The following is a 24879-nucleotide window of genomic DNA, read 5'->3' as shown; positions in this document are numbered from 1 at the left end:
AGCTAGTAATTAGGAGAGAATTTTCCTGAGCTGTTTAGAAATATCAAGAGAGAAAATCATCTAGTTTGTACTAGGAAGCAGCTGTGATTTAATTCTTTGAATCACAGATTTTCTGAAATAACACATCTCTGGTGGAACAACAAATCCACCAGAAAAGTTTTTAAGTTCTTTGTGTTCTTTACATTTGTGTTTGAATATATATCTGTCTGTATCGGCTTCAAGCAATTCACACACATTTGTTCACTTAAACACTTAGCCTTAGAAACTGCTCAAAACTTGAAAAAGTTTTGAGATTTACATAATTCAACCCCCCTTCTGTAAATCTCATTGTTAGTCCACTGGGAATAACAATTGGTATCAGAGCGAGCTCTTAACATACAAAGAGTTTAAAGATCTATTCTGCTAACATCATGAGTAAGAAGGATATTGGTGTAAAGATTCCAATCCTGGAAAGAGATAACTATCATCACTGGAAGGTGAAGATGCATTTACATCTTCTCTCTCAAGATGAAAGCTACATCAACTGCATTGAAAATGGTCCTCACATCCCACACAAGGTGGCCACAGCTGCTACTGCTACAGTTGCTGTTGGACAGTCTATTCCCAAGCCAAAGGCAGAATGGACTGTTGAAGATATTGAAGAGGTCCACAAGGACAAGAAAGCCATGAACATTTTGTTTAATGGCCTGGATCAAGATATGTTTGACAATGTCATCAATAGCCAAACTGCTAAGGAAATTTGGGATACTGTGCAGCTTATCTGTAAAGGCACTGAGCAAGTTAGAGAAAGCAAAATGCAGCTTCTCATTCAACAATATGAATATTTTCATTTTGAAGAAGGAGAATCATTGAATGATACATTCAACAGATTTCAGAAACTATTGAATGGATTAAAGCTATATGGGAGAGTGTACCAAGTCAAGGACTCCAATTTAAAATTTCTAAGGTCTCTACCAAAGGAATGGAAGCCTATGACTGTTTCTCTAAGAAATTCTCAAGATTATAAGGACTTCACACTTGAAAGATTATATGGAATTTCGAAGACTTATGAACTTGAGATGGAGCAAGATGAGCTGTTGGAAAAGGGAAAGAGAAAAGGAGGATCAGTTGCACTTGTAGCTGACAGTGAAAAAGTTGAAGCCAGAAATGAGGAAAAGATAATGCCAAGTCTCAAAATTGGCACAAGCAAATCAGAATCAAGCAAGGGTAAAGAGCAAGTTGCTGAGGATGAAGATAATTCCAGTCAGGATGAATCTGATGATATTGATGAACATCTGGCCTTTCTGTCCAGGAGGTTTGCAAAGATGAAGTTCAGGAAAAACATAAAGTTCACTAAGCCAAACAAAAACATGGTGGACAAATCAAGTTCAAATGTTACAACTGTGGCATTAGTGGACACTTTGCAAGTGAGTGTAGGAAGCCAAATTCTGAGAAAAAGAAATTTGAGCAAGTTGATTACAAAAAGAAGTATTTTGATTTGCTCAAACAAAAGGAAAGAGCTTTTCTCACTCAAGATGATTGGGCAGCAGATGGGGTAAATGAAGATGATGATGTGGAATATGTCAACCTAGCCCTGATGGCTAATTCTGATGAAAATGAAACTAGTTCATCAAGCAACCAGGTAATTACTACTGATTTCTCTCAGCTTTCTAAACATGAATGCAATGAAGCCATAAATGATATGTTCAATGAATTATATCATTTGCGTGTTTCTCTTAAATCACTAGCTAAAGAAAACACTAGGATCAAAGAAAATAATGTGTTTTTAAGTGATAGGAATGCTGTGTTAGAGAGTCAGGTAATTGAGCTTGAAAAGATTAAACTTAAATGCTTGACTGTTGAGAGTGAACTAGAAGAAGCTGTTAAAAAAGTAGAAATTCTTTCTAAACAGTTAGAAAGTGAGCAAGAGGTAATCAAGGCCTGGAAAACATCTAGGGATGTTGGTGTTCAAATTGCCAAGGTTCAGGGAATTGAATCATTCTGTGAGGATGCCTGGAAGAAAAACAAAAAGAAGTTAGAATTAATTGATGGATTGTCAACGGATGTGGAATCAACGGATGATGAAAGTTATCCGTTGAAGGAAGAAAAAGAGCATCCATTGAAGGCTCATCAATTAAAACAGGTAAGTAATAAAAATCTTAATAAGAAGAATGATTTAACTCTCAAGAACTTTGTCAAAGAAGGAGCCAGCACATCCAAAGATGTCAGTAAGGTGAATATAGGACACATGACTTTAGATCAGTTGAAAAATAGGCTTAAGTTGGTTGAGGATAAGAAGGAAACTAAAAGAAAATCTAAAAGAAATGGGAAGGTAGGGTTTAATAAACATAACAATTACACACCTGATAGGTATGCTCCTAGAAAAAGCTTTGTGCATTGCAAAAGTGTTAATCACCTATCTGATAATTGCAAATCTGTTAAAAATGCTCCCATGCCTTCAAATCCCTCCATGCCTAACATGTCTATGTCACCTCTGCATGCTATGCCTGTTATGTCTCATCAGAATCCTCATGCACATCTTGCAAACATGCCATATATTAATAATCCCTATTTTACTGCATTTAGTATGCCTCACATGCCATACAATATGCCTATGTGGAATAACATGTTTGCACAATCTATGCTTTATCGATCAAATGTGCTAAATGATTCTGTGACTAACCCTATACTTCAACCAACCACATCTGAGATCAAGGTTGACCCAAAGTTACCTAAATCAAAAGATGCAGGAGGAATGAAGTCTAGGAAAAAGACTAACAAGGCTGGACCCAAGGAAACTTGGGTACCAAAATCAACTTGATTGATTTTGTTGTGTGCAGGGACAAAGAAGGAATCTATGGTACTTGGACAGTGGTTGTTCAAGACACATGACAGGAGATTTCACCCTGCTCACAGAGTTTAAGGAGAGAGCTGGCCCTAGCATAACCTTTGGAGATGACAGCAAAGGATTCACTATGGGATATGGCTTGATTTCAAAAGGAAATGTCATCATTGATGAAGTTGCATTGGTTGATGGTCTCAAACACAACTTATTGAGCATCAGTCAACTTTGTGACAGAGGGAATACTGTCTCCTTCAATTCTGAAGCCTGTATTGTCACAAGTAAGAAGGACAATAAAGTGGTTCTAACTGGAGTTAGAAAAGGAAATGTGTACCTAGCTGACTTCAACTCTACAGATGCAGAATCCATTACTTGTCTTTTTAGCAAAGCAAGTGCAGTTGAAAGTTGGCTATGGCACAAGAAGCTATCCCATTTGAATTTCAAGACAATGAATGATCTAGTCAAAAAGGACTTAGTTAGAGGAATGCCTCTAGTGGAATTCACAAGGGATGGACTGTGTGATGCTTTTCAGAAAGGAAAGCAAAAGAAAGTATCATTCAGTAAGAAGCTTGAATCTGCAATTGATGAACCATTACAACTGCTACACATGGATCTTTTTGGACCAGTCAATGTATTGTCAATTTCAAGGAAAAGATATTGCCTAGTGATTGTTGATGATTTCTCTAAGTTTTCATGGGTCTCTTTTCTTGGATCAAAGGATGAAGCTAGTGAAATCATTATCAATCATATCAAGCAAGTCAATAATCATCCTGATTTCAAAGTAAGGAATATTAGGAGTGACAATGGAACTGAGTTCAAGAATTCAACCATGAAGTTGTTCTGTGAAGAAAATGGGATCATGCATGAGTACTCAGCTCCAAGGACTCCACAACAAAATGGTGTGGTGGAAAGGAAGAACAGATCACTAATTGAAGCTGCAAGGACAATGCTTGAAGAGTCAAAACTCCCAACTTACTTTTGGGCTGAGGCTGTTAACTGTGCATGTTACACTCAGAATATTTCTCTAATCAATCAGGCAAAAGGCATGACTCCCTATCAACTATTCAAGAGAAGAAAACCAACTTTAAACTTTCTGCATGTCTTTGGTTGCAAATGTTACATCTTAAGGAATCAATCTGATCACAAAGGGAAGTTTGATGCAAAGGCTGATGAAGGAATATTTGTTGGTTATTCTGCTGAAAAATCTTATAGGGTCTACAATCTAAGAATAAACATTGTCATGGAATCTGTGCATATTGTGTTTGATGATAAAAAGATTGATGGACTAACAGATGAGGGACATCATGAAGGGCTCAAATTTGACAACATTGAGATATATTGTGATGATAGTGAAGATGAGAATGATGAAGAAGGCATCTCAAGAAGAATTCAGAATCTGCCTTTGGATAATGCACAGAATGCTGCATCCGTTGAAAGTTATAATTCAGCTTCCATTGAAAGAAGCAATGCAGCATCCGTTGAAAGATAAAGTGCATCATCCGTTGAAGTTCATAATGAAGCATCCGTCAATCACAGTCTGTCAATGGATAATCAATTCACTTCATCAGTTGATAGAGCTCCCAATTCCTTTCAAAGGATCAGTAACTCAGGGGGAGTTTCAACCAATCAACATTCTATCTCACATCATGACAATACTGAGGCAACCTCATCTAGAGCTAATCTACCACCTCAAAGGAAATGGACCAAGAATCACCCTTTTGAACTGATCATTGGTGATGCTACATCTAAAGTCAAACTAGAAGGGCTACTCAAGATGAATGTCTGTATAGTAGCTTTCTATCACAGGAGGAACCTAAGAGAGTGGAAGAAGCTCTATTGGATCCAGATTGGATTTTAGCAATGCAAGAAGAGCTAAACCAATTTGAGAGAAACAAAGTATGGAAGTTGGTACCCAAGCCAAAGAACAAGAGTTCTATTGACACAAAATGGGTATTCAGAAACAAGATGGATGAAAATGGCATTGTCATAAGGAATAAAGCCAGATTGGTTGCTAAAGGCTACTCTCAACAAGAGGGAATAGATTTTGATGAAACATTTGCTCCAGTTGCCAGACTTGAAGCCATCAGAATCTTTCTAGCCTATGCAGCTAATGCCAATTTCAAAGTCTATCAAATGGATGTCAAGAGTGCATTTCTAAATGGGGAATTAGAGGAAGAAGTTTATGTAAGCCAACCTCCAGGATTTGAAGATCCAAATTTTCCAGACTATGTGTATTATCTGTTGAAAGCACTCTATGGACTAAAGCAAGCACCTAGAGCCTGGTATGAGACTTTGTCAAAATTCCTTCTAGATAATCACTTCACAAGAGGTACTGTTGACAAAACTCTCTTCTTTAGAAATGTTAATGGCTCTAAAATACTTGTTCAAATTTATGTAGATGATATTATATTTGGATCTACAGATGATAAGCTTTGTAAAAAGTTTGCTAAGTTAATACAAAGTAAATATGAAATGAGCATGATGGGAGAGCTAACTTATTTTCTTGGTTTACAAGTTAAACAAGTTAGTGATGGAATTTTCATTAGTCAAACTAAATACATTTATGATCTTTTAAAGAAGTTTGACTTAATGGATTGTTCATCTGCAAAAACTCCCATGGCCACTACCACCAAGCTTGAATTAAACAAGGCTGAAAAGTCTGTGTATATTTCAAGTTATAGAGGCATGGTTGGCTCACTTTTATATTTAACTGCTAGTAGACCTGATATAATGTTTTCTACATGTCTCTGTGCTAGATTTCAAGCTGACCCTAAAGAATCTCATTTAGTGGCTATTAAAAGAATTTTTAGATATCTCAAAGGGACTCCAAATCTAGGAATTTGGTACCCTAGAGAGTCTGATTTTGATCTAATTGGCTACTCAGATGCAGATTATGCAGGCTGCAAAATAGACAGGAAAAGCACAACTGGTACCTGTCAATTTCTAGGGAACAAGCTTGTGTCATGGTTCAGCAAGAAGCAGAATTCTGTTTCCACATCAACAGCTGAAGCTGAGTACATTGCTGCTGGTAGTTGCTGTGCACAGATACTATGGATGAGGAATCAACTATTTGACTATGGTCTGACTGCTGACAAAATTCCAATATTCTGTGACAACACAAGTGCCATTGCCATTACTGAAAATCCAGTGCAGCACTCAAGAACCAAGCACATTGATATCAAGTACCACTTCATTAGGGAACATATGATGAAAGGTACAGTGGAACTTCATTTTGTTCCAAGTGAAAAGCAGATTGCAGACATATTTACCAAGCCACTTGATGAATCAACATTCACAAGATTAGTAAGTGAGTTAGGTATGCTTAATTATTCATAATTTATGTCATCTATATAATCTGCCTTGAAGCCTGAAATGAATTTGCTGCAAGAACAAAGTTGGCTTTAAGTAAGACTTATCCTATCAACGGATATTCCCTATCCGTTGAAAGCCAAAATTGTTCTATCAACGGATGTTCATTATCCGTTGAAAGACAAATACATTTCTGGTAATTTTATCCTTCAACGGATAAAATGGTGTTGATCATCAACGGATAACTATTTACCTTATCCGTTGAAGTGTCACATCAGTTACTATAAGTGAGTCACAGCCGTTGATTCTTTTACTCAACCGTTGATACAGATATACAGTGTTGTATATCTTTGTATTTAAGGTCGTTTTCAGAATTTCTACAGTTTTATTTATTCTTGAACGGCTGTAACCTACTTAAAAGTATCATTTAATCATTTTATTTACGTTTTAATTCAAGAAAGTATAAAAGCCCAATTGAACTCTTATTTTCACTTTACGCTTTCTTGCAATTCTTATTCTCCTTCTCTCCCAAAAATTCTCAAGTTTTTCTCTGCAACCTCTACTCACAACAATGGCACCAGTAGTCAAAATTATGTCTCAAACAGGATTTGTTTATGAAAAGAATAATTTTGTAGCCATGGTTGAAAAGAATGAAGCCCATTCTAATTATCACAAGATAATGGACTTCATCAAAAACTGAAAACTAAGCTATGTAATGCTGGAAGCCCCAACCATCTACTGTGAGGTGATTGAGGAGATTTGGACAACTGCAGAGTTCAACTCCACAGATATGACTATTTCCTTCTCTCTCAAAGGTAAGGACTATTGCATTAACTGTGATGATATACAATCTTGCTTTAAGTTGCCTGAGAATAATGCCATGACACCACACACTGATAAAGATGTATCTGCTATGTTAGATTCCATAGGCTAAGCTTTTGATTCTGCTAGTTTAGGTAGTATTAGAAGGAAAGGCCTTAGGAAAGAATGGAGTTTTCTTGGAGATGCCTTCATTAAAGTTTTCTCTGGGAAGATTAGCAATTTTGATTCCATAACTTCATCTCTTGTTAATATGCTCTATATGCTAGTTTCTGATAGGTACTTTAATTTTAGCAACTGTGTTATGCTAGAATTAGGATCCAGATTAGGTAACAAAGCTAATAGACCACATAACATCTACTATGCTAGATTCTTTATGTTATTGGATAACCATGTTGCTGAAGGTTTGGTTATATCAAATGAGAATAATAAACTCAAATGCTGGGCACAAGAGAAAAGGGTCCTTGCAGACCTTTTGAGAATGAACCTCAACAGCCAGGTGCCATTGGTATATTTTCCAATCATGAATGCACCACAGGTAAGTGAGGTAAACACTTCTATAACTCCTACTATTTCCTACCCCATTGTTTCTTTGCCCTCTAGTGTGGCCATGGAATCTGTGTCTTTGTCCAAACAGGTTCCTGCCAAAGCCACCAAAACCAAAGTTTCAAAACTCAAGTCAAAGAAACCTACCTCTGTTGTTTCTCAAAAGACAACAGTTGTAACAACTACCATAAACCCTGAAGGGAGTGAACAGGGTGTGAGTGGTGAGGGGAGGGGTGAACATCAAGAAACCCCCCAGGATAAGGTGGGAGAGGTGAGTGGTACCCAAGCCAGCCAAGCCACAGTCTCTCAAAAGACTGTGGTGGTTCAAAAGGAGTCCAACACATCCCTAGTTACATCCTCCCAAAAGGATGTAACTATTGAAAATAGTCCCCAACCAGGGACACAGAACAAAAGAGGGAGGGACACTGAAGCCACACATTCACCAATTAAAGCCTTTTCAAGGAAGAAGAAGGCCAAGACCCTAGTTTCCACACAAGGGACACACACAGCACAGATACATCCACCTGTATCTGAGCCTTCACAAATTCAGCTTGATGTGATTCCAGCAAATGTGGAATCACAGCCCCATTCTCTCATAATAGAAACACACCAATCATCAAACTCTCCATCACCCTCTCTGGATGTGGATATGATATTCACATCAATTCCTGATTCTCCCTCATTAAAACTCAGGGAGGAGCCCCACTCAAAACCTGATGATCATCATCTTTTAGATGATTTATTGGATCATCAGCCAATTCTTTCAGATGTAATTGAAGAATCTATGTTACCTCACTTAAAATCAATTCCCACAGATTCAACAATTATGTCACTTTCTATATCTACATCTTTTCCTTCTTCAACGGATATCTCTCATCCGTTGACAAGTGGTTGTTCTTCAACGGATAAGCTTAACAACAGTTATCCGTTGATACCATCAGTTTCCACTTCAACGGATACTCCCTATCCGTTGATGGTTTCTACACACATAACAGAAACAATACCAACTGTAGAGGACATGGCTACTGTACAATCACTTTTAGGTTTGAGGGAAGGGAGTGATCTTTTGAGTGAGAGGCTGGGTTGCTCCCAGGCAAAAGGAGAGGTTGAGAGTCACCATATGCATGCTATTTCTTCCAGCATGGCAAAATTGAGTGAGGGGAGTGCCACCTTAGAAGGTGAGGGTGAGGGTGTAAGGGTGTGTGTGAGCCAGTGGGAGCCCCTGATGCAAGAAAATAGAGAAAAAGAGAGAAAGGCAGGTACAGAAGCTATAAGGGTGGATCCAGCCATTGCTAGTGAGTCAATGAAAGTGGATGATGCAGAAAAGGAAAGACAATTTCAGCAACATTTCAAAGCTGCAATTGATAACATTTCCTTGGATACTGACACTTTTACTCATCCTGTTTCAGCCTATCAATTATTGGCTGCTCAGGGCAATGTGGAGGCAGAACAGACATTACACATTGTACATACTTCAGAATCTCTTCTCAGAGACAAAGCTGCTGTTAACAGGCTGCCTTCTCAAGCTGGTGAGCCATCTGAAGAATTTGGAGTGAATTCTAATGATGATGACTCTAATTCTTTGGATGAGAGCATGAACTTAGGGGGAGTAGCAGGCCCAAGTTCTGTTCCTGATCTTCCTGAATGGGCATGGGCAAAAGCCTCAACACCAAGAGAGTTTAGTGTCACTTTGATTAGACAAGTCATGACAATTCCGCAGGCCCTTCAGGAGACTACAGATGCTGGTACCAAGGCAATTCTTCAAGCTCATCTGGAATCTCTGCATCTCTTACAGTTGTAGCATTTCCAACAAAATCTAAGTGTGGATGAGCTCAAACTGGACATTGCTGATCTGAAATCTTACAATGCTGAGAAGTTGGATTTAGTCATACCTTATGGTACTATGCAAGATTTGTTTGGGAGACTGAGGAAAGAATCTGATGCTGACAAGAGACTGGCCAGATTGGAAAACAGGGTTCAAATCATTGAAGATTTTATGGTCACAATTCTTCAGAATCAACAAACTCAAACAAATCTCCTCATGCAGCTGGCCAATGCACAAGGCTTGACTCCTACCCTTGATGATAACAAAAAAGGGGAGAATAAAGGGAAAGGGGAAGGAGAGCCATCAACAACAGTTCAAATTTCTCAAGTGCTAGTTCCTGTCATCACCACTTCTCCAATTATTCAAATCAAAGGAAAGCTTGATGGAATTGATCTAATCCAGATAGCAGCAGCTGAATTGCAAGTCAAAGAGCAAAGGAAGAAGATTGATGAAAAGATGCAACAAATATTTGGTTCTACAACTTCTCAATCACAATCTGTGAAGCACAGCACAAAAGTGGAATCAATTATTATGGAACTCAAGCCAGTAGGGAGGAATAAGGTTGGAGAGACTTCTTCCAAGGATTTGAAACCTATGGTCCTCAAGCCCAACAACAGATCCAATAAGGACTCTACAAAGAATCCTCTGAAAGAAGTGGATTTTCCTCTTCCAAAGGCTGATGAGGACAAGCTTTTGGGTAGAAGTATCTCATATCTCAAAGAGACCATGGATGTGGCTGTAAGGAGAAACATGGCTATTATCTTCAGAGAGGGAAAGAGCATATGTGTGATGCAAGGACATCCCAAATTCTCAATAGCCAAGAGGGAAGAAACCAGAAGGTTGAAGGAATCAAAGGAAAAGAAACTAATCTGCTCAGGCTAAAGGAGCACCCTTGGAAACAATGTAATTCTCCAATACCATCTCAGCATATACATTTTTGTAGCACTTTTTGAATTTCTGCTTTATTACAGTTTATATATTTGTCAAGTGTTTTATTATCATCAAACTAAACCCAAATTTATGCCTACAGTTCTAGTAGACATAAATAGGGGGAGATTGTTAGGAATATGTGTATTAGTTTGATGATAAGTTAAACAAAACACTTAAGTAGAAATCTAGTGTTTGTAGCCTCAATGGATAAGACCATCTTGGCTATCCATTGAAGTAGTAGCTTTACTTAGCAATAAGTTTAGTATTGTAGCACATTTCATTCTCTGGTTTCTAGCTGTAATTCTTAGATGTTGTAGGAAATTATCAGTCATGTTGACTACTAATGGATATACAAATAGGAGGGCTAATTGTAAATATTTCATGCCTTGTAATTTTGTATGAGTGAAGAAGTATCAACGGATATTGAAGACCTTCAACGGATAAGAAACAAAGCTTCAACGGATGTCTCTAATGCTTCAATGGATAATATCCATCAATGGATAAGTGCTTCAACGGATAAAGACTTCAACTGATAATACATCAACGGATAAAGCTTCAACGGATAAAGCCTCAATGGATAAGGCATCAACGGATGAAAGCTTCAACGGATGCTTAGTTCATTAGCAGTTGATAGTGACAATTCACAAGCTGACAGAGGCACATAGGTTGACAGAGACAAACTGGAATGTGGAAGCCTCTAGGAGGAATCAAGAAAATGCAGCATTCCCATTCTAATGCAAACAAGGAAGTATTCAAAGATTCACAGATTATCCTAGATTGCATTGGATAGAGAAATGAAGAAGAAACATGTGAAGAATCCTTTCAATTGTATTTTACAGTTTTGTCTTCACTTGTAAACTTGGTGATATATAAACCAAGTAGCAGCTAGTAATTATGAGAGAATTTTCCTGAGCTGTTTAGAAATATCAAGAGAGAAAATCATCTAGTTTGTACTAGGAAGCAGCTGTGATTTAATTCTTTGAATCACAGATTTTCTGAAATAACACATCTCTGGTGGAACAACAAATCCACCAGAAAAGTTTTTAAGTTCTTTGTGTTCTTTACATTTGTGTTTGAATATATATCTGTCTGTATCAGCTTCAAGCAATTCACACACATTTGTTCACTTAAACACTTAGCCTTAGAAACTGCTCAAAACTTGAAAAAGTTTTGAGATTTACATTCAACCCCCCTTCTGTAAATTTCATTATTAGTCCACTGGGAATAACAGTAGTAGAACAAGAAAAAGCGGACACTGCTGTTAATCTACTTTAAGATGCCTTTCAGACCACTGGTACGTATGATGTATTTGAAGAAGAGATGAAGGAAGAGTTAGAGGAGATAATTAATAAAAGGGTGCTCCTAAAGGAAAGATTCTCTAAAGAAAGCGCAACATCTCAGGGGGAGCAATCAGGTCATCTGAGCAGAATCATTACAACTCAGAGAAATCTGCTGTCTCAGATATATGCTTAGACACCCTTATTTTCTGAAGAAGAACTAGAAGAAGGTGAGATAGATGAAAGTGATGTTCCGATAGGGTGTGAGCCAAGATTTGAAAAAGTGGCTACGAAAGAAAGAATGATCATCACAGAGGATGAAGAATTTGAAGATGAAGATGCTTTCTCGGATGACTGTCTATCCTATGGAATCACAGAGAAAATAAATCGCTCTTTCAAAAAGAAATAGAAAGATCCAGAGAAAGAATTCAAAGAGCTATTCAAAGGAAAAGGAACAGAGAGGAGAGAGAAGCATATCTTCAAGCTAACAGGAAAGGAAGTAAATGGGAAGAAACAAAGAAGAAAATGGACAAACCAGAAACATATCACTATTCAGACCCTGCAAACTCTAATCTGTTAAGAACTGTGGAGCACTACAGAGAGACATATATAAACATCCATGAGTTCTATGATCAGTTCAGCAAAGTAATTACTGGAACTACTGTGAACATTATGAAGAATGGATGGAAGATCAATATCAGTCACAGAGATGGTCTACAGATGAAAGTGTCTACAAGTGTACTGAAGAAGTTGAATATTGTTGAACTGTTTGTCTTAGCCTCAAAGATCCCATGGTTGAAATCGAATGAAAATGAATACTTCATGGACAGACTTTGGAGAATGATGATGGATGTATCTTCTCAAGCATTTATGTATCCATTTGTGATCAAACTTGTTGTGGGTTGTAGATTGTAGAATATCACCATGTCTGACCAACACATAAGAACCATTCGGTATCTACAGCTTACCTTTCTGGAAAGTCAACTAAGGAGCAAAAGAGCTAAACTAACAGCTCCAGGTGTTAAGAGATCTGAAGCAGATGTCAAAGCCGCTGAAGCTATGTACACTTAGAGGCTCAATGACAAGATGATCAGAGACACAGAGAAGGATATGAGGGCAATCAGAAGAGAATATCATAAGATGGTGTTTATTAATGGAGAAGCAGAAATTGGTATTCTCAAAGACACTGAACCCATAATCAGCATTGACAGTGAAGGAGAGTTAGTCTTTAGAATCAACAAATACAGAATCAGAATCAAAGACTTCAGGACAAGTGAATCAAGCTCAATTCAGCAAGCCTTGATGGATGTCAAACTGTCTACCTGTAAATATGACAAAGTTGCTTTGATCCCTATCAAAAAGATTCTTGACGAAGTAACGGAAGAAGAATCGATCAATGACACCAGTAGAGTAAGAGGACATCCAAAAAGGATAACAGTCTTCGTAATGTCCAGAAAATCATCTCTACTGTTTGATCCGGTTCCTAAATGCTCTAAAGTCAAGTATCTTGAGATAATGCTTCATGAGCTAAACAATCCACCTCCAGTCAATGCACTTGAAATAGAAGCTCGTGATTGTGTACAAGCTAGATTGAATGAGCTGAAAGAGTCTCCTCCAAAACCTTCAGGTCCTCAGAAGAAAGTCTCTAAGAGAAAATCCGTTCAGCCTCAAGAAGAAGAAGGAAGCAGGAAGAAGAAGAAGTCGAAGACAAAGAAGACATAGAGTATATGTTCAGGCTAGAGGAACACTTCTTTGTAATTTGTATTGTAAGAAATCTAGAAATGAATATATAATCCAGAATGTATTTAATATCTTTATCTATTTTTATAGTTCGTACTTTTTCTTATAATCAGTTGAGTTATCTTTAAGGATTTGCTTGTCGAACTCTAACAATCAAATAGGGGGAGATTGTAAAGCATAATGTAATGTAACATGTAATCGAGGATTTATAACTCAACATGAAAATAGAAACAGATAAACTTTATTAAACTGTGAAGCACAGGAACCCTTCAGATGAAGACAGGATAAACACAAAGAACCAAATGATGTAATTGATTCATTAAGCTCTCCTACAGATCATGGGAAGAAGTTCATTACTATGTTCAAGCAGCCATGAAGAATAAGACATCAAGAGGCTTTAAGTATCAGCTGCATGTATTGACTTCAAGTGTTATAAATTAAGGGTTCAGTGAAAGAAGCAGTGGATAAACATCAGTATGTATCAACTCAGAGTCATAAGACAAATTGAGTCAGGATCCTCCCAAGACTAGTTGTTTGTGAACCAGCCCAGTGCATCAAACATCAGCATTTCAAGGAAGTATTTTGATTCAATTAACAGAAGAAAATTGATTGATACACTGAAGAGTGACTTGACAAAGAACCAAAAATATTCTAAGTAAAGACACTAAGGAACCCCTGTCGCCACAGGAGAAGTAACCACAAAGGATTTGCTCTAAGGCACCTCTGTCGCCACAGAAGCCCCCTGTCACCACAGAAGGTGTTACAATAAATTGCTTAAGGCAATACAGGGAAAGTGTGTGTCACCACAGAGGTTATACAGGAGAAGGTGTCGCCACAGAGCTTGTCACCATAGAGTATTGTAAGACAAACTGTCGCCACAGATCTGTCGCCACAGTGACCATACAGGAGAAGGTGTCGCCACAGACCTGTCGCCACAGAGGCTATACAGGGTGATTGTTTCACCACAGAGGTGTCTCCACAGAGGCTATACAGAGGAACTTTATCGCCACAGAAGGTGTTGTTCATTGAGTTAAATGCAGCAAAGTTAAATGATTTTTATGGACATGAATTGGCCAGCTGTTCATTTAATTTTGAAAGACTACAAAAATAAAGTAAATATAATTCAATTCAGTTAGTTATCTTCTTCAGCAAACACAGACAGTTTACGAGAGCTCCATTAAAGCTTGAATTTATTATCCTTGTAAACAGAATGTTATGCTGCTGAATTTATTGTAGCTAATCAATATTTTGATTAGATTGTAGCAACCTCAAGGTTTATATTAATAAAACAATATATTCCTTGAATTGTTCTGTATTGTTTTTTATTCCGTAATTTTAACGAAGAACATAAAACGAATCGAAAAAGATTGTAGGTATCGTATTCAACCCCCCTGTACGATACTTTGGGACTAACAATAAGTATACCCGATGGATAATGTTCAGAAATTTAACGGCAAGGATTTAGGCAATTCGACGGATGAGGATAAATCACTTATCCGTCGAGCTATAAAATATTCCAAAAAAATAATTGATTTTTATTAACAATTAATATTCCGACAGATGATCAGACTCGATGGATAATGATCATCCGTCGGGATGTAAATTTTGACTTAGCCAAAATTTCATCCAATGTAGAAAAATCAATTAAATTTCTGGCTGCATGACAACTTGCAAAATATATGAAATGATTCAAGAATAATTAAGCATACCTAACTCACTTACCAACCTTGAAAAGATGGATTCATCAAGTGGCTTGGTAAATATATCTGCAAGCTGCTTTTCACTTGGAACAAAATGAAGTTCCACAGTACCATTCATCACATGTTCCCTTATGAAGTGGTACTTGATGTCTATGTGCTTTGTTCTTGAATGTTATACTGGATTTTCAGTGATGGCAATTGCACTTTTGTTATCACAGAAAATGGGAATTCTATCCACTTGTAGACCATAGTCCAACAATTGGTTTTTCATCCACAAAATCTGTGCACACCAGCTACCAGCAACAATATACTCAGCTTCAACTATAGAAGTAGAAACTGAATTTTACTTTTTACTGAACCAGGACACAAGCTTGTTCCCTAGAAATTGACAGGTTCCTGTTATACTTTTTCTGTCTATTCTACAACCTGCATAATCTGTATCTGAATAACCAGTTAGATCAAAACCAGAATCTCTAGGGTACCAAATGCCAAGTTTTGGTGTTCCCTTGAGATATCTGAAAATTCTCTTAATAGCTACTAAGTGAGATTCTCTAGGATCAGCCTGAAATCTAGCACAAAGACAAGTAGAAAACATTATATCTGGCCTACTAGCTTTTAAGTACAGAAGTGAGTCAAACATGCCCCTATAGCTTGAAATATCCACAAACTTTTCAGTACTATTTAATTAAAGCTTAGTTGCAGTGGTCATGGGAGTTTTTACAGATGTGCAATCCATTAGATCAAACTTCTTTAAAAGATCATGAATGTATTTAATTTGACTAATGAATATTCCATCACTAACTTGCTTAACTTGTAAACCAAGAAAGTAAGTGAGTTCTCCCACCATGCTCATTTCATACTTACTTTGCATCAATTTGGCAAACTTTTTGCAAAGTTTTTCATCTGTAGAGCCAAAAATAATATCATCCACATAAATTTGAACAAGTATACTAGAGCCATTTTTAAAGAATAAAGTTTTATCAATAGTAACTCTTGTGAAGTGGTTTTCTAAAAGAAACTTTGATAAAGTGTCAAACCAGGCTCTAGGTGCTTGCTTCAGTCCATAAAGTGCTTTCAAAAGATAGAAGACATGATTTGGGAAATTTGGATCTTCAAAACCAGGAGGCTGACTAACATAGACTTCATCCTCCAAATGTCCATTCAGAAAAGCACTTTTCACATCCATTTGATAGACCTTGAAATTGGCAAGAGCTACATAGGCTAAGAAAATTCTGATGGCTTCAAGTCTTGCAACAGGAGCAAAAGTTTCATCAAAATCTATTCCTTCTTGTTGAAAATAGCCCTTATCAACCAATCTAGCTTTGTTCCTTACTGCTATGCCATTTTCATCCATCTTGTGTCTGAATACCCATTTGGTGTCAATTGGATTCTTTCCTTTTGGCTTGGGTACCAGTTTCCATACTTTATTCCTTCCAAATTGGTTTAGCTCCTCCTGCATAGCTAAAATCCAATCAGGATCCAACAAAGCTTCTTCTACCTTCTTTGGTTCTTCCTTCGATAGGAAGTTGCTATATAGATATTCTTCTTGAGTTGCTCTCCTTGTTTGAACTCTAGAAGATGCATCACCAATGATGAACTCAAAGGGGTAATCCTTAGTCCATTTTCTTTGTTGAGGTAGATTAGCTCTAGATGAAGAGGCCTCATTGTTATCTTGATGTGTGATAGAGTTTTGATTATTAGAAACTCCCCCTGAGTTTATGAATCTTTGATTTGAGAAAGGGGAGCTTTCTGTAAGTGATCTATTCTGGCTTTCAACTTCTCTTAATGACCCGACGGATGGTGCACTTTGTGTTTCGACGGATGAGGCTGATTGTCTCCCAACGGATAAGGAAGATTGTCTCCCGACGGATGAAGCATTTTTCAACTCGACAGATATTGAATTATGTGCTTCATTAGTTGTATATTTTTCTGCATTATCCTTATTCATTGTTTCTTGATCACTTTCATCATCACTGTCATCACTAACCATCTCCACATTATCAAACTTGAGGCTTTTATGAGAATCTTTATCTTGCAGTCCTTCAATCTTTTTATCATCAAACACAACATGTATTGATTCCATAACAATGTTGGTTCTTAAATTGTAGACTCTATATGCTTTTCCCAAAGCATATCCAACAAAAATTCCTTCATCTGCTTTAGCATCAAACTTCCCATGTTGATTAGTTTGATTCCTCAACATAAAACATTTGCAGCCAAAGACATAAAGAAAATTTAAGGTTGGTTTCTTGTTCTTGAACAATTGGTAGGGTGTCATACACTTTGTTTGATTAATCAAAGAAATATTCTGAGTGTAGCAGCAGTATTCACAGCTTCAGCCCAAAAATATGTTGGTAACTTTGATTCTTCAAGCATTGTCCTTGCAGCTTCAATAAGAGATCTGTTCTTTCTTTCCACTACTCCATTTTGTTGTAGAGTTCTTGCTGCAGAAAACTCATGCGTTATCCCATTCTCTTCACAAAATGATCTCATCACAGAATTCTTGAACTCAGTTCCATTGTCACTCCTGATTCTCCTTACTTTAAAATCAGGATGATTGTTGACTTGCCTTATGTGATTGATGATGATTTCACTAGCCTCATCTTTAGACTTTAGAAAATATATCCAAGAGAACTTTGAGAAATCATCTACAATTACTAGGCAAAATCTTTTTCTTGAAATGGACAACACATTGACTAGTCCAAATAAATCCATGTGCAGCAATTACAAAGGTTCATCAATTGTTGAATCAAGCTTCTTTCTGAATGATGTTTTAATCTGCTTTCCCTTTTGACAGGCATCACATAATCCATCCTTAGAAAACACCACTTGAGGAATGCCTCTGACCATTTCTTTCTTGACAAGCTCATTCATGGTCTTGAAGTTTAGATGAGACAGCTTCATGTGCCATAGCCAACTTTCATCTTGACTTACTTTGCTGAGAAGACAAGTGACAGATTCTGCATTAGATGAATTGAAGTCAGCTAGATACATATTTCCTTTTCTCAGTCCAGTGAGAACCACTTTGTTGCTTCTTTTATTTGTCACAACACAAGCTTCTGAATTGAAGGTTACTGAGTTGCCCTTATCACAAAGCTAGCTGATACTCAACAAGTTGTGCTTGAGACCATCCACTAGGGCAACCTCTTCAATGATGACATTGTCTTTTGAAATTAAGCCATATCCCACAGTATAACCCTTGTTGTCATCTCCAAAAGTAATACTAGGGCCAGCTCTCTCCTTGAGCTTTGTGTGCAGGGTAGAATCTCCAGTCATGTGTCTTGAAAAACCACTATCCAGGTACCAAAGATTCTTTTTATTTCCCTGCACACATCAAAACCAAATCAAGTTAATTTTGGTACCCAAGTTTCCTTGGGTCCTTCCTTGTTAGCTTTCTTCTTTGGTTTTTTAGGTTTGCTCTCATTTGACTTGGGAATTTCTGATTCATCCTTAGTCATTTGAGTTGGACCTTTGAAACCAGTCATTTGAACAGAATTACCATGCACATTTTGATTAACAGGAAAAGGCATGCTATTTGCAAACATGTTATTCCAGTAAGGCATGCTAAATGGCATTTATGGCATACTAAATGCAGCATAATAAGGATTAGGTGCAATTGGCATATTAGAAAATTACGCATTCATATTCTGAGCAGACATACCATTCATAGGCATAGAAGGCATGGCATTCATGTTGGGAAAAGAATAGGGTACATGTAATAACCCCAATTTTTGGAAATTTTTGAAACCCTTTTGAATATTGATTTTGCAAATTATGCTGAATGAGAAAACTTTTCATGCCACACTATGTAGGGGTTCTGTTATTGATCTTCTGGGATATTATCAGTACTCTATGTGGTATATAAGTGTATGTAAAGATCGTCAGAATCCAATTCCGAACACTTTGATTTTTCCCGGAAATCCACTAGATACGGAAAGAATTGAGTATAAGGTAACAGGATAAAAAGGATTTAAATTAAAGAATTATAAGAGAGGATCTTAAAAGGAATATAATATATTGAGAAAGGTTAAGGAACCCCAAGTAATAAGATCCCGGGTATGATCCCTCAAACGATAAACGAAAACGAAAGTTAAGCGAACCGTATAACAGATCAGCGGTCATTAGGCAAACAATTAGGAAGTTAATCAAGGAGGTTAGGGATGATGAGGTCATCCAACCAATAAGGAGAGGACAAGTAAGGGATGATGACACAATAAGGTGATGTAAGCATGACATAGGAGGGAAGGAGGTGTGGATGAATGATAACCACACAAAGTTCAAGGTTATTAAGGTAATTAACCAAAATCTAAACAAAAACAACCAACCAAAAAACAAATCAAAGCAAAAAAACACAAAAATCTCTCTTTCTTCCAAGCTTGCTCTCGGCTTTTCTTCTTTTTCAAAGAAGAAATTTCCAAAATTCAAGATCCAAGGCTTGTTAATTAGTGAGGTAATTATCTAAGGTTCCTTGTACAAAGGTATGGATATCCTATAAGTTTAAGCTTCTAATTCCTTCACAATCTCTTCCAATAAATCAAGGAAGAAGATGGTGAATAGTAACCTTCAAGAAATAACTTTGGTTTTCTTGATTTTTTATGAAAGTTCATGGTAGCTTAAGCATAGATCAAGGCTTCCATGGGCATTCCAAGGATCTTTCATTGATTAAAAGCTTCAAGGAAGGTATATCATCTCCAAACCCTAGCTTTACTTTGTATATTAGGATGATTTTGGTTGTTATGGTAAAAGAGTAGCTTAATGCTTGTAGGTTTAGAGTTTGGGTTGGAGTTGTAGTGAATTGAATGTTGAAACTTGTTGATTAGTAAAGGACTTAAGTATAGTTTTAAATTCATGATTGAGAATAACATAAATTGTAGAACTTGAGGTTTTGGGGGCTGTTTTAGTGTGATATGGATGGATGTTGGTTGTATGAATGAACGGGGATTGATTGGTGGTTGAATTGGTTAGGTAAAATTTTGGGAAATCGCATAAACATAGCCGTCGTAATGCCAGATTTGCCGTAGACTGTTTTTGTTCTTAACATCAGAACCCTTGAACTCACTGTTAGGTTTTTACCATTGTCATGTTTACATAGTTCATGTTACGAGCTTCATTTTGATATGTGGTTCGTTTGATTCCGATGTACGGTTTAGGAGAAACGGCCGTTTTAAGTAACGACGTTTCGTGAACGAATCATTACCCCTCGCCTTACTTTGAAACATAGATTAAAGACCTTAAAAGACTAATTGAAGTATGAAATATTTATGTAAGGTGTAATAGGCAGTTGGTAAGACACTTGTGAAAGAATCGCCTTAAAACTCGTAATGCTTAATTTATTAAAAATGGTGGAGCCGAGGGTACTCGAGTGACTTAAGTAAGTCGTTAAGCGCGAAAGCGAACGTTAGGACTCTAAATGGTTAAAGTCTAGTTTCTTAAGCGACCGGGGTTTAATTCCGACTTATGTTGTTGTTCATAGGTTATCGGACCCACTCTAAGCTTAAGCCTATCCGGGAGCCCTCAGGCAAGTTTTCTACCCGTATAACTGTTGTTGTGATGTATATGTGTATATGTGTATATGCATGATCTTGCGATAAATGCATATTGGTTATTAGCAAATTCTTGCGATATATTGTAGCATGTGATATGGTATATATGCATGCCTGTTTCATATTCTTGAATTATATATCTGTTGGTTAAAATGCTTATTAGTTGCATAAAACCTATGCTTGAGATAAGCGGTATTTGAGTTACCCTTAGTATAGGGGATCAAAAGGTGAACTTTTTCTAAAACCGGGAGTCGAGGCTCCCGAGTATAATATATATATATATATTTATATATATATATATATGAATAGTTTTTTTTAAACTATGAATCAAATAAGGTTTATTCGATAACTTTATTTTATTAATGAATATTATTTTGAATATTCATTCGAGGACATATGACACCGCTTATTTTATTTATTGAATATTATTTTGAATATTCATTCAAGGACATATGACTCCGTTTATTTTATTAATGAATATTATTTTGAATATTCATTCGAGGACTTATGACTCCGATTATTTACTAATTAATATTCTTTATTTTATTAAAGAATAATGTGTCAATAATCAAACTTACTTTTGATTATTCAAATAAAGATATTACTTTCGTATAAGTACATCTTTGATTATTTAAGATTCATTTCAAGTATAAGTTTTACAACTTCTACTTTAATTATTTTTATAAAGATTATTCTTTATGGGAATATTATTTAAATAATATTATTCAGATATTTTCTAATATATTGGGACTGATTTATTTTACCAAATCAGCATCACTCCGAACATTCTTAAAAATGTTTTGCGAGACTTAAAAATGATTTTAAAAGTTAGAGCGGATCCCAAAACTCATTTTTATATTTAAGATCCTCCTTTCGAAGGAGATTTAAATACTCGCTCAAAACCTGAGGGATCCGGCTCTGTGGTGTGTTTTATATTCGCAACAAGATTGCTGTCTTGATAAAAGAGTTTTTGATTACTTACCCAATACTTGGGAAGTAAAATTCTTGGAACAAGTTAATCCATTAACAGGCATCGCCTGGGAAATATCGGTGAGTTTTCCTTTCCAACTAGATACGACTTCTTGGTGGAGCCGTATCAACTACTTGGGGAAAGGGGGGACGAGCTTTACGTTTCAGAGTCATGGATTTCATCTGAACTAGGAGTGGCGTAAGTGGTCGAGTGGCGTCGGCCCAGCCTTATTATATTGGCCCAAAATGGCCTGGAAGTTCCGCTAAGACGGTCCATTCCTTAGGAGTCCAGTGTTCGGTTGACAAGTAAATCTGACAGGTTCTCCTCTACATGTAGAAAATGGTGGGGTTGCACTACTACGACTGATCATCGTAAGTGGTCTTCCTGGCGCGGCAAACTCCCGTAATGAGTTCATCATCCAATTGGATATTTCTGCAACACTACCCAGAGCACTTCGATAGAAAGGCTACGGTTGGGCGATTGTTGAGTGTTGGCAGGGTCAAGTTTTCAAAATGATGTTTGCATCAAATGAAGTATCTTATAACTTCATTTTATTTTGATGATATTTTAAAGATTGAATCTATTCAAGTATTATCTTGTAGTCTCATCTATGTGATGAACTTTTGAAACTAATTATAACTTGAACGGTGGTAGTTCAAGTAGTATTTGGAAAAGATATAAGTATATTGGAGTATCTTGTAACTTCATCTTTTAAACTTATATCTAGTAAATGATTATCTTATGTATGTCAAAGATTTTCAGAAAAACGTTGAGACAAGGTTAGATATATGAGATCACCTGGCAACGATAGTTTTATACAGTTATAAACTGGAACTCTGGGTATATTATGCATGGAAGAGGACTTCCAAGATTTTGAAAAGTATATATGTATATAATTGAATATTTTGCGACTTCATCGCATTAAGATATCAAACTTGGTTCATTTCTTTTGACCAAGACTTTCATGAGTACTATGAGAAGGCTCATATACTGTAAATCATTATACATATTATTTTGGTGGGCTTGCTGCTCACCCTTGATTTCTTCTTTCATCACACAACAACAGATAGAAAAGATGAACAGGACCAAGCTCCCAATTCGCGAGCGGATAGGAAACGTTCCGCAGTTTCCTATAGGCAGTGATGTCGCTGTAGCTGAGGTAGGAACTACCAATAGGCTAGGCTTCAACTTTTGATGTACCAGATTTATGTATATTTATAAATTGTAATAATGGCAAAGAAATGTAAATTTATTCAGAAACCCTTTTAAGGTGTATTGACATATAATTGTGGAATAAAATGACTTGTGATTATTTTTGGATAATCATCTCTGAGACTATAACTTGTGGTGTGTGTGTTTATTGTGGGGTCACAGTACAGAGTAGTTGATTATTTATTAAGATTGGGTGTTATTAAGGGAAATGGAACTCGTGACAGCCCGGATCCCCGACCCCGGATTTGGGGGTGTTACAGAAATGGTATCAGAGCTAAGCGTTATAAAGCTCAAAGATGATGTGACGTTAAGATAATAACTAAGATAATAAGAACTCTTGCCAAGTTCATAGTCGGGCTACCTAACGTATTACTGACAGTTAAAACCTTTATGGGAACCCTTATAAATATCGTGATAGAAGCGTAGTTCATTATCGTATATGGTAGCGGGACTCCGAACCCTGAGGTTGAGGAGTAACAGCGCGATGATGTTTTATTACTAATTGGAGATCGGATTGTGGATCCGATAGAGCGTCCTAACGCAGGACCGGATGAAGTTGATATTGAGGATGTAGCGGTTGAGGATGTTGTCCTAGAAGGGATTGTTGCTGAGGAGGATCCCGTGAAGGATCCTGACAAGAATGAATAAAGGACCACTGAGGAATCGATGACCATGGTTAGGGCAACTCCCAGAGGTAGGATTGGCCGGTCACTACCAGAGGTTCGTTCAAGTTTGTAAAGATAGTAGCCCCTTTAACGCGGCTTACTCATAAGACTGAGAAGTTTGAATGGACAGAGAAATGCGAGAACAATTTTTAAGAACCGAAGCAAAGGTTGGTGACGTTCCCTATGTTGGCGTTGCCGGATGGAAAATGAGATTTTGTGAAGTGCAGTGACGCTTCGCATAAGGAATTAGGGTGCTTCTTATACAACACAGCAAGGTAATCGCATACGCGTCAAGACAATTAAGGGAATATAAAATTCGATATCCCCACCCATGAGCTTGGGCTCGTGGCAATAGTTTTGCCCTAAAGATTGGAGGCACTACTTGTATGGAGAAAAGTGCGAGATTTACACAAGCCATAAGTGCTCTAGTACATTTTTATGTAGAAAGAGCTCAACATACGCTAGAGGAGGCGGTTAGAGCTAATCAAGAATTATGATTGGGAGATTCTTTATAATTGGGGGAAAGCTAATGTGGTGGCTGATGCCCTTAGTAAAAAGGAGAGTCTCAAGATTATAATGTCTTTAGGAGAGTTGTAAGAGATTTTGAGAAAATGGAAATAGAAGTGAAGGTAACCGGAGCCGGTACCGAAAAGCTGTTTGAGATTGCAATACAACCCGAATTATTGGAAAAGAACATATTGTGCCATAAAAAGTGATGAATGAAGGCAGAAAGCCAACAAATAGATAAGAGATTAATACCGAGAAAGATGATAAGGGAATAATGAGGCATTCCTACAGAATTTGGGTTCCAAATGTTCAAGAACTTAAAGATGAGATCTTAGATGAAAGCTAGTTTGAGGAATAAGATTTAGAGCAAACCCTGAACGTGATAGTCAGGGAGGTCGACATCACGATAGAAGGAACCCATAACATAATGAAGTGGAAAATAAGGATTTTTAACGTATAAGATAACCCCGATTATGGGAGAAGGTTGGAACATTTCATACTGAGAAAACAGAAGTTGAACAAGATAGGGAGAATCAGGATGGTACTCCTATTGGGCAATTCATGGACCTGCCTAAACAGAACTTATACTATTATCCCCAACCACCACCCTGAGGAAACAATGCGGTGAGAAATTCTTTCAGGTTCTTTAAGTCGCTAAGCTCTTAGAGTTCCAAGGAACAAGCTGACCCAGTCGAGGCAAGAGCCTGGCTAAAGGAAATACAGGAATCATTTGAGATTCTAAATGATTGACGAATCACAAAAGAGTGTTTTTGTCACTTACCCTCCTAAGAGAGAGACCACCCGCAGGTGAAAGACCAAGAAAGGCACGGAGCCAGAGGTTATAATAAACTGATTAAAGTTCAGTCAATTGTTTCGGGAAAGTAATTCCCAAGGCTATGGAGATAGTGTAAAAGATTTAAAGCCAGAACAAAAGAGGACGAGTATGATGAATTATGAATCTAAGTTGTAAAAGTTGTCAAGATTCGTTCTGAGGACACGAATCCAGAATGACGGG

The sequence above is a fragment of the Apium graveolens genome, chromosome 2, assembly GCF_009905375.1.
Source record: "Apium graveolens cultivar Ventura chromosome 2, ASM990537v1, whole genome shotgun sequence".
Taxonomy (NCBI): Eukaryota; Viridiplantae; Streptophyta; class Magnoliopsida; order Apiales; family Apiaceae; genus Apium; species Apium graveolens.
Note: the sequence above shows the minus strand (reverse complement) of the source record.